Raw genomic sequence first — 8,544 nt, 5'->3', positions numbered from 1 at the left:
AGCCCACTGTGAGCGAGTGAAGGTGTCTAGAACAACGATGTCTTCCGCCAAGTTGGAGGGCCCACTGGGAGGCTTCGCCTTAATGAATGCAGCCCGCCTAACACAACTGCTACACACTTCCTTCTTCATGGCAATTCTCAGCCGCTCTCTGCAGGGACAGTGAAGATTTTCCTGCAGCCTTTTCAGTGGGACGTGTTGGATCACCCACAACACAGCCCTAATTGTCTCGTCCTATCATCTCTGTTCACATGAAACACTGTATACAAAGACAACACTGCGGCGCAGGCTGCGCGCTATAGACCAGTGTAGAGAATTATCGGAAAGCACAGGCGGCTGCCTTCTATGAAGATAGTGTCGGAAATTTGGTATAACACTTCGACAAATGTATAAGTCGGAGCGGCGACTATGTAGAAAAGTATCTGGAAAGTGTGGCTAACTCCTGCAAATAAAATGTTTCTGATTTTCACTGTGGTTTCCGTTTAGCGACCGATCGGAACTTATTTTATGGACAACCGTCGTATTATGGTTATGTTTATTTGTATGTGTTACATGTTTTACCAAACCACTAGTCTGTATTATCTAAGTAATCCTTGAATGTGTAGAATATAAATGGCTGAGCGTCACTAAGATCGTTGGCGGAAAACCTGAGAGAAATTCAAACAAAAACATTTTATAATATTTATGGAATATCCCATCAGTTCTTCATGGAATACAGACATATTAAACACTTAAGTACACGGTGTTAATGTTCCACAATAATATTTATTTAATAGTTCGTTATGGAGTGGCTTTCGGCCCTTAGACCTAAGAAGCTGAATGCCGATTCATAACGAACTATTAAAAATATATTATTGTGGAATATCAATACAGCCTATTTAGGTTTTTAATAAGAAATATTTTTATATTATTATATAAACTCTGAATTGTTATAGTCCATTAAATTTCGGGCATGCAGCTGCGCAAATAAAATTTCCTCCACTGATATTTCGGCCGCGTATCGTCCGGCCATCTTCAGAGTGAGTCACAAGGCTGACGACAAGATGCCAAGCGTGGCCTTATATGCTCCACCGCGGCGGTACTGCGCATGCGTGTCACAGATGCTGGTCGGCGGCAAAGAAATAAGCTTACACATGAGCCGCCTGTGGCGAAGGCGTACAGACATTCGATTCACTTATCGATGTATGATCGTCGGTGGTGACACCATGCCGACTTCTATGCTGTTTAATTACCCCAAGAGCCGGATTCCATGCTTTGTCCAAATTGAAACCATTGTCTCTATTTATTAAACTATTAGCTAATCTAATTTCTACTGCTTCCTTGAAGACAGATTTCCAAAAGGAAGAGGTGGATGTTAAAATCTTCTCATGACTGTTTTTCGCGGAATGCCCTGTATCAATACAATGTTCGGCCACAGCTGACTTATCTGGCTGTAATAAGCGAGTGTATCTTCGATTCTCCACATATCTCTAATTAACGGTGCGTATTGTTTGACGTATGTACGACTTCTCAAAATTTCCGCAAGGAATCTGATACACATCCGCTTTACGAAGCTGTAAATCGTCCTTCACAGAACCGAATAAAGCTGCAATCTTCGTAGGGGAGGAGGGGGGGGGGGGGGCGGAAGATAACCTTAACACAGTGTTTCTCAAGAATACGGCCTATCTTCGAACTATTGTATTTATAAATAAATAAGATTACTTTAGACCAAAAAAACTACCATTTTTTGTAATATTTTTCTAAATTATTAACATAGAGAAGTAGGGTGAAGGACAACGAATGAGCCGAGTGATGCAAAAGATACAGGGACGGGTCCTTTATGACAGAAGCAGGCAGGAGTTTGCCAGACACGGAGGCTCACCGCTGTGTGTGGGAGAGATACGGGACTTCAGTAACAGCCAGTAGGGCAGTCTTGAAAGCGGGTCGGTGCAGTAGGCCAATGCATTTTATGCTTTTTTGGAGACCTCATCCACAATTACGAGCTAATTCAGCTCGTGGCACGTAGACTGCATGGATTACATTGGTACTCTTCTCTAGACGAAAGACTGCCATTTTCTGCGCGACGTCAAGGAAGGAAAAGCCGTCATTTTGCAAAACTAGCCCCGTAGCTTTGAAGACATACTGGAGAGACAACTTGTTAACTGATTTTAAAGTAGTAGCGATGATTCAGAATAACTGTAGTCAAATAAGGTACCATATTTGCAGCAAATAGATCGTTCTCAAAAGCCATTTGAACTAGTGATTAATTATTTATTATGTGTTTGATATACTGATTGCCCCCACTGCAAACCTTCTTCCAGAATATTTAGCGGGGAATGATATCAAAGCATGTAGGGACCTATCTGGCATCATCTCGCCGAAATCACTGCTGTAAAGACATCATAAGTAAGTGAAATTTCCGACTGCGTATGACAACGACCAGTACAGTTATAAACAATAAACTTAACTGTCTCAACTACCTTTATTTGTCACCGTTGTAGCTTGCTGCTGGGATGTTAATTCTCAGTTTCATTTAGTACTATCTCATTACCAGAATTATACTAAATTTTATTTTTCATCCCATTCATATATATGTGAACTCGCCTTTTCCCACGAAGTCGAGAGTTGCATTTTAGCATTGTTGGCCAAAGCACTGCGTTCAGTTCTCAGTTTAGTGTGACGTGGTGGCACGATCGTGTCAAGCTTTACTCCCCAACGAGTCCGTTTCATCCGCTATGACCGAATGTGAGGGAGAGCGGAGAGCGCTGTAGACAGCGAAAATGTTGGTGGTTGCCACTCGCCCTGTATCCAGGGACAGATAATAATAATTGCTGGAGCTCATCCGAGATCATCCTGCAGACACTTATTTAAAGAGCTAGAGATCTTCACTGTAGCCTCACAATATATATATTCACTTATGAAATTTGTTATTAACAATCCGAACGAATTCAGAAGTAATAGCAGTGTACATGGCTACAACACTAGGAGAAAGGATGATCTTCACTACTCAAGGTTAAATCTAACTTTGGCTCAGAAGGGGGTAAATTATGCTGCCACAAAAGTCTTTGGTCACTTACCTAATAGCATCAAAAGTCTGACAGATAGCCATATAGCATTTAAAAGGAAAATCAAGTAATTTCTTAATGGCAACTCCTTCTACCCATTAGATGAATTTTTGGGTATAGTAAGTGGGTAATTTCCCCAACCCCACCAAAAATTAAATTAAAAATATTAAGTGTCATGTAATATTTTGTGTATTGTAATATCTTGTATAGACAACTTTTATTAACCTCACACGTCCCACATCATTACGAAGTGTCGTATTCATGATCTATGGAACAAGTACTAATCTAATCTAATCTAATGTAATCTAATCTAAATGCTTTTTATCCCGTTTACGATCTCGATAAAGCGGGAACAGAGAGAGCCAGGTCTACAGAAAATGAGTATTTCTGCCGTCAGTCACTTTTGCCTTGACCATGCAGATGTCGTAATATTGCATTTCACTCAATACCATAACTAAAAAGAAGTGCTATTGCCGAAAAATTATTGCAGCCTGAAGGAACCTGCAGTTTTTGAACTAGCACTTGGTGCGGACAGGGTTGTAATTTAAATATCTCAAGTGTTAGCGGACATTACAGATTGAACGGTTTTTGCAGATTAACATAATAAAAAACATGTATCACAATTTACAATCTAAATGTTGTATATTAACTGCTGTCAAGTTAAATAGCATTCCAAGAATACTTCTTCTGATGAACCAATATTATGTGCACATGAATCGCCTTTGTGACTAACAAAGCGAAAAATAAAAATGGCACAAAGAAATATTTAGAATATGACTGACACGGGATTGGTCCATGTTGGCGAACACACAGAAGATGCAAATCACCCCGCTGACCTCGATGCAGTACTGTGTTTATCGAATTGCGGAACACGCACCGCATATCTGCCTGAGGGGTAGCAACAGTACCGTTTCCAGAGTTGTGCTGTAGCTATTCCAATGTGTGAGAATTGAATTTATCTGACCCTTCAATTTACCCTACAGCTAAAAACCACTGGAAGAGAAATCAAGTGGTCGAAGTAGACAAAAGACTGCAACTGCCTCCGCTGATTGCCGTTTCCTCACAGAACCTCATGCACTCGTGACAAGGTTGTCAGGGCAGTGAGAGCAGCTGCTCCGTCTTGCTGAAAATATCTCTACAGTCATTCTTTCCCTGTGGTTTGATCCACATATGGATTAAACAGTTCCTAGACGTTAGCAGTAAAAGTCATCTTCAGATGCTGCGAATACTGCTGTTACGTGTACTCACTGCATGCACTCCAACAATCTGCTTGGAGTCCAGGCAGCGAGTACACATAACTACAGAACTGTTTGGTTCAATACAAGGCAGCCAGTACACAAAACAGCAAAACTGTCTGGTTGAAGTCGAGGCAGCGACTACACATAACAGCAAAACTCGCAGCACCTGAAGAAGAAGGCAGGGTCGGTGGTCGAAATATTGTGCATAAACGGTAACAACAACTCGGCAGAATAGCCGGGAGGAAACCATTCATCAGTCGTGCCGAGAAAACCTGAGAGATCAAAAAAGGTATTGAGGTTTCGTCGGAATTTTTTCCAGGGTTTCCTCCGCTCGAGCAGTGTTTTCTGGCGTTTGAACTATTTCTGATTTTTGCTACAGACCCGTTTTGTGCTATTATATACTAAATTTTGCATCATAGATTTTGCGGGAACTTTTAATAAAACACTACCAATTTTATCTTTTTAATTTACTGACATTGTGCCCATATCAGCACTGAAAATATGATTCTGCAGCTTGTTTTGGCAATGTACAATATACATTAGTTTAAGTTGTACCCTAGCACAGCGTTACTTAGGCTTAACAACAAATTCCGACATAAAGCAAACGTTACATCCACAGTACACTAAAACGAGTAAAGTTACGTTGTGCAAGACGCGACAGTTGGCTGCGACTGCGACGCTGCCCCCTCCTCTTTTCCCAGCCTGGCAGACGGCGACAAGGCCGCAACACGACAGGAGTCGTCGCTGTTTCCCAAGCTCCGGTCGGCGGCGGCGGATTCAAATACATAAGAAAAATAAGAATTCCGATTTTCCTGCTGTCAAAAATACTGTATGTTAATGCAACAAATTTACATTGGCTCCCAGAGTTAGTTTTTCGATACAGATTCTCCTTTTACTTTAAAAAATTGAAAAGTATCTCTTCCGATTTTGTGTGTTTTTTTCTCTGTATATTACTTCTCTATCGATTGTGAGGAAAGTAAAAGGCACAAAAAATTGATGTTTGCGTATCTTACAGTTTCACATCACAGCTTGATAATGAGGTGTCTATTTTTCCGATATTCGTCACAGTTATTCCGATACTTAATTTACAAGTAACCTACTACATAAAATTTAAATTGTGTACAGTGAAAAATGTGGTCGCTGGCTACTTTGCGTATGGTTCACGTTAGGTCATACATCGTTGCCGATGAAAAGAAGCTAACATATCGAAATTATTTTTAAAGTTGAGATCAGAATGATATCGATCTCCGAGATTTGCGCTCATGTATCTCCGGGAGCGTCGCGACTAGCCGCCAGTTCTGTCGACGCGCAACGAGAATCGTGTGGTTATCATACGATTGAGAATGCATTTGTTTTGTTTCGCTGACACATTTGGACTTAATGAAACCATTTTATGTCATATATTTCTCCGGTATGAGTTATTAATATTTCTCCATATGCTCTTGACAATTTCATTTAAAATGCCACGAAATGTAGGTTTCTTAAAGCCAAGTGATCAAGCAGAACCCATTTTCTTGGTTTTGCTGAGGCATCTGAACCTGTTCCAAGCTTTCTTTCTCGTTTATTTCTCTGATACGAGTCCCGAATATTCCTCCATCTGTTTTTGCTCATTTCACCTAAAATTCTAATGAAAGATAAGTTTATTAACAATAAGCGCACGCTAGCGTCATTGCATTGTTTCAAGGTCTTGACAACAAGATAGGGTTACACCTTAAACATCTCTAGAATTTTCATTCTGAACGTCTACAGTATACACTGGCAGAAATGTGGAAGAAATAATGTCTGTGCTTGTTCACAAAATTTCCCCAAATTATACTTGTCAGTTTCTCCCATGCAGAAACATTTGGAACAAGCTAAGGCAACTTTCATAGCCGACTGACTCTTTATTCCCATCCAAATGAACTTCCATATTCTTACATTCTGACAGCATACATCGTTATGGATGACATGAACATTTAATCTTACCAAGCTGCACTCAAAAGATGACTCCAGGATTTACAAAAGACGAATTTCAATTGTGAACTGCGTCAGACCAGAAGGGCCTCGTAAAATAGTTGTGCACTTTTGGCACAAGTTTTTTGAACACCATCTTCTACTAATGAATTGAAGTGAATGTGACAAATTACTTATTGCAGCATACTGTTTGCGCAATCTGTTGAGAAACGCCTTCCTCAAAAACGAATATCTATTGATTACAGAAAGCTGTACAACAATCTGGTGGTGGTTTTTCACAACTAGAAGGTATAATCAAGACACGAATCTACCGTTTACTTTCAAAGTGAAGGTATTGTAAAACGTAACTTTCTCGTTGTTCATTTTATAATGTACTTGCCGTTTTCAATTTTTATCGTCACAAAAAAGAGTAATGCGAATATTGACCTGCAAGTTCATTTCCATCATTCTAATTCTACATCTGCATGGATTATACTGATTTTCATAACAGGCCTGAAAAATTTGCATTAATGGGAAAATATTATATATTTCAGTCACCTGCCAGTTTCAACTGTGCACCAATTTCTTCCTAAATTCTGTCTCTGAACATAGTGTCTCTATATTTAGGGTTCTTCAAATCGTAAAGGCAAGGATGTTGCGAGACCAGCTCACAGAGCATCACATCCTGTGAGTGGCTCATTTCAGTTTTCCTTGACTGACTCGACATCTTTCTGGCCGCCGTACGTCTTTGTGTCGTCCGACTTCCGTCGCAACACTGCTCACTAGTGCAGTGCTGCGGCAGCTGCCGCAACAGTCGCGCGTCGCATCCCAAACTCGAACTGCGCATGCGCCAGCAGGCAACTTCTGACGTCACGTGGCGACCCGTCGCAGTCGCTAGTGTGCGTCGCGTCTTGGACAACGTACCTTAAACAAGGCGAAAATGTAGTTCTAGTTTTAAACTCTTGCGCTAACAGATTCGCACATGTTTTCCACGAATTGTGCTTCACATAACACTCGACAATGAACCAGCCATGGTAGGCGAGAGCCCTATCGCGCTGCTTCCTGGACTCGGGCAGGCGCGCCGGTCCCGGATCGAATCCGCCCGGCGGATTAACGAGGAGCGCCGATGTGCCAGCCAGCCTGGATGTGGTTTTTAGGCGGTTTTCCACATCCCGTTAGGTGAATACCGGGCTGATCCCCATGTTCCGCCTCAGTTACACGGCTCGCAGACATCTGAACACTTTCGCACTATTCCATGGATTACACTCGACGCAGACATTTGGGGTACACTAATTCCGTCCCAGGGGGTACGGGGTGGCGGCAGGAAGGGCACCCGGCCACCCCTTTAAACATTAACATGCCAAATCCGATTAGCGATGGCTGACCCTGCGTAACTGTGGGACAAGGCTCAAGCGATAGATACATACATAACACTCGACAATGAACATGCACTGTTCTATCGTGAGCACTTACCCAGCCAAGTGCATCTACATCATAGTTTCCAGACTTTTCTGTGACAGGCAGTTCTCCTGTTCCTTATGCTCCTCTTTCTGGCCCCAGACGGGCCAATCGAACCCGACCAGTCACCGTGTCATCCTCTGCCGATGCGGTGTGGAGGGTCACATGGTCATCACACCGCTCTCCCGGTCGTTGTCGATTTTCTTGACCTTGGAAGAGCTTCTACTCGGTCAAGTAACTGCTCATTTGCCCTCAAGAGGAGTGTAACGCCGGAAATGCATATCCTCCTATTTCCATCTATTGTTGCCGCGCTTTCGGGGTTTGGCAGCATGTAATTGCCCTCGACTTGCAATGATAGTTTCTGACACGGTGTCGCGGACGGGAAGCATTAGCTGGCGCACATCAAGAGCCCGTTTCACCTGGTGACCGTGTCGAGAAGAAGGCGCGCCAACATCCAGCTTCTGCAACAGCGACGGCCGACAATGAGTGACTGTCGCCGTCTCCCCGATCGACGACTGCAAACCTTCAATCAACCAACAAGGAAGACTGGAAGCACGTAAAGTTTTAGAACTGTAAGGCAGACCTCAGCTTTTCAAACTGTTGCATCACAAAAATACAGCAACTTAGCATGAACCTTTGTTGCTCATTGTCCCAATTGCATTACCAAGCAGGATCCCTTCCTTTTCTGGAATGAACCCAAGTGTCGTTGAAATTCAAACTCCAGCATTAAAGTAATATCATTCCATTTCACTGCTTTAATTTCAAAGTTCAGTTAAAGTATTCATAGCCGGCTACAATATTTAGATTACACAAGCAGAAATTAAGAGTGCGAGTTTTGTTACCATATTTTAGCTTACCTGTCACTGCAGCTCAGC

The sequence above is a fragment of the Schistocerca nitens genome, chromosome 6 (genome assembly GCF_023898315.1).
Source record: "Schistocerca nitens isolate TAMUIC-IGC-003100 chromosome 6, iqSchNite1.1, whole genome shotgun sequence".
Taxonomy (NCBI): domain Eukaryota; kingdom Metazoa; phylum Arthropoda; class Insecta; order Orthoptera; family Acrididae; genus Schistocerca; species Schistocerca nitens.
The sequence above is the reverse complement of the archived record's forward strand: the minus strand, read 5'-3'. Positions refer to the sequence as shown.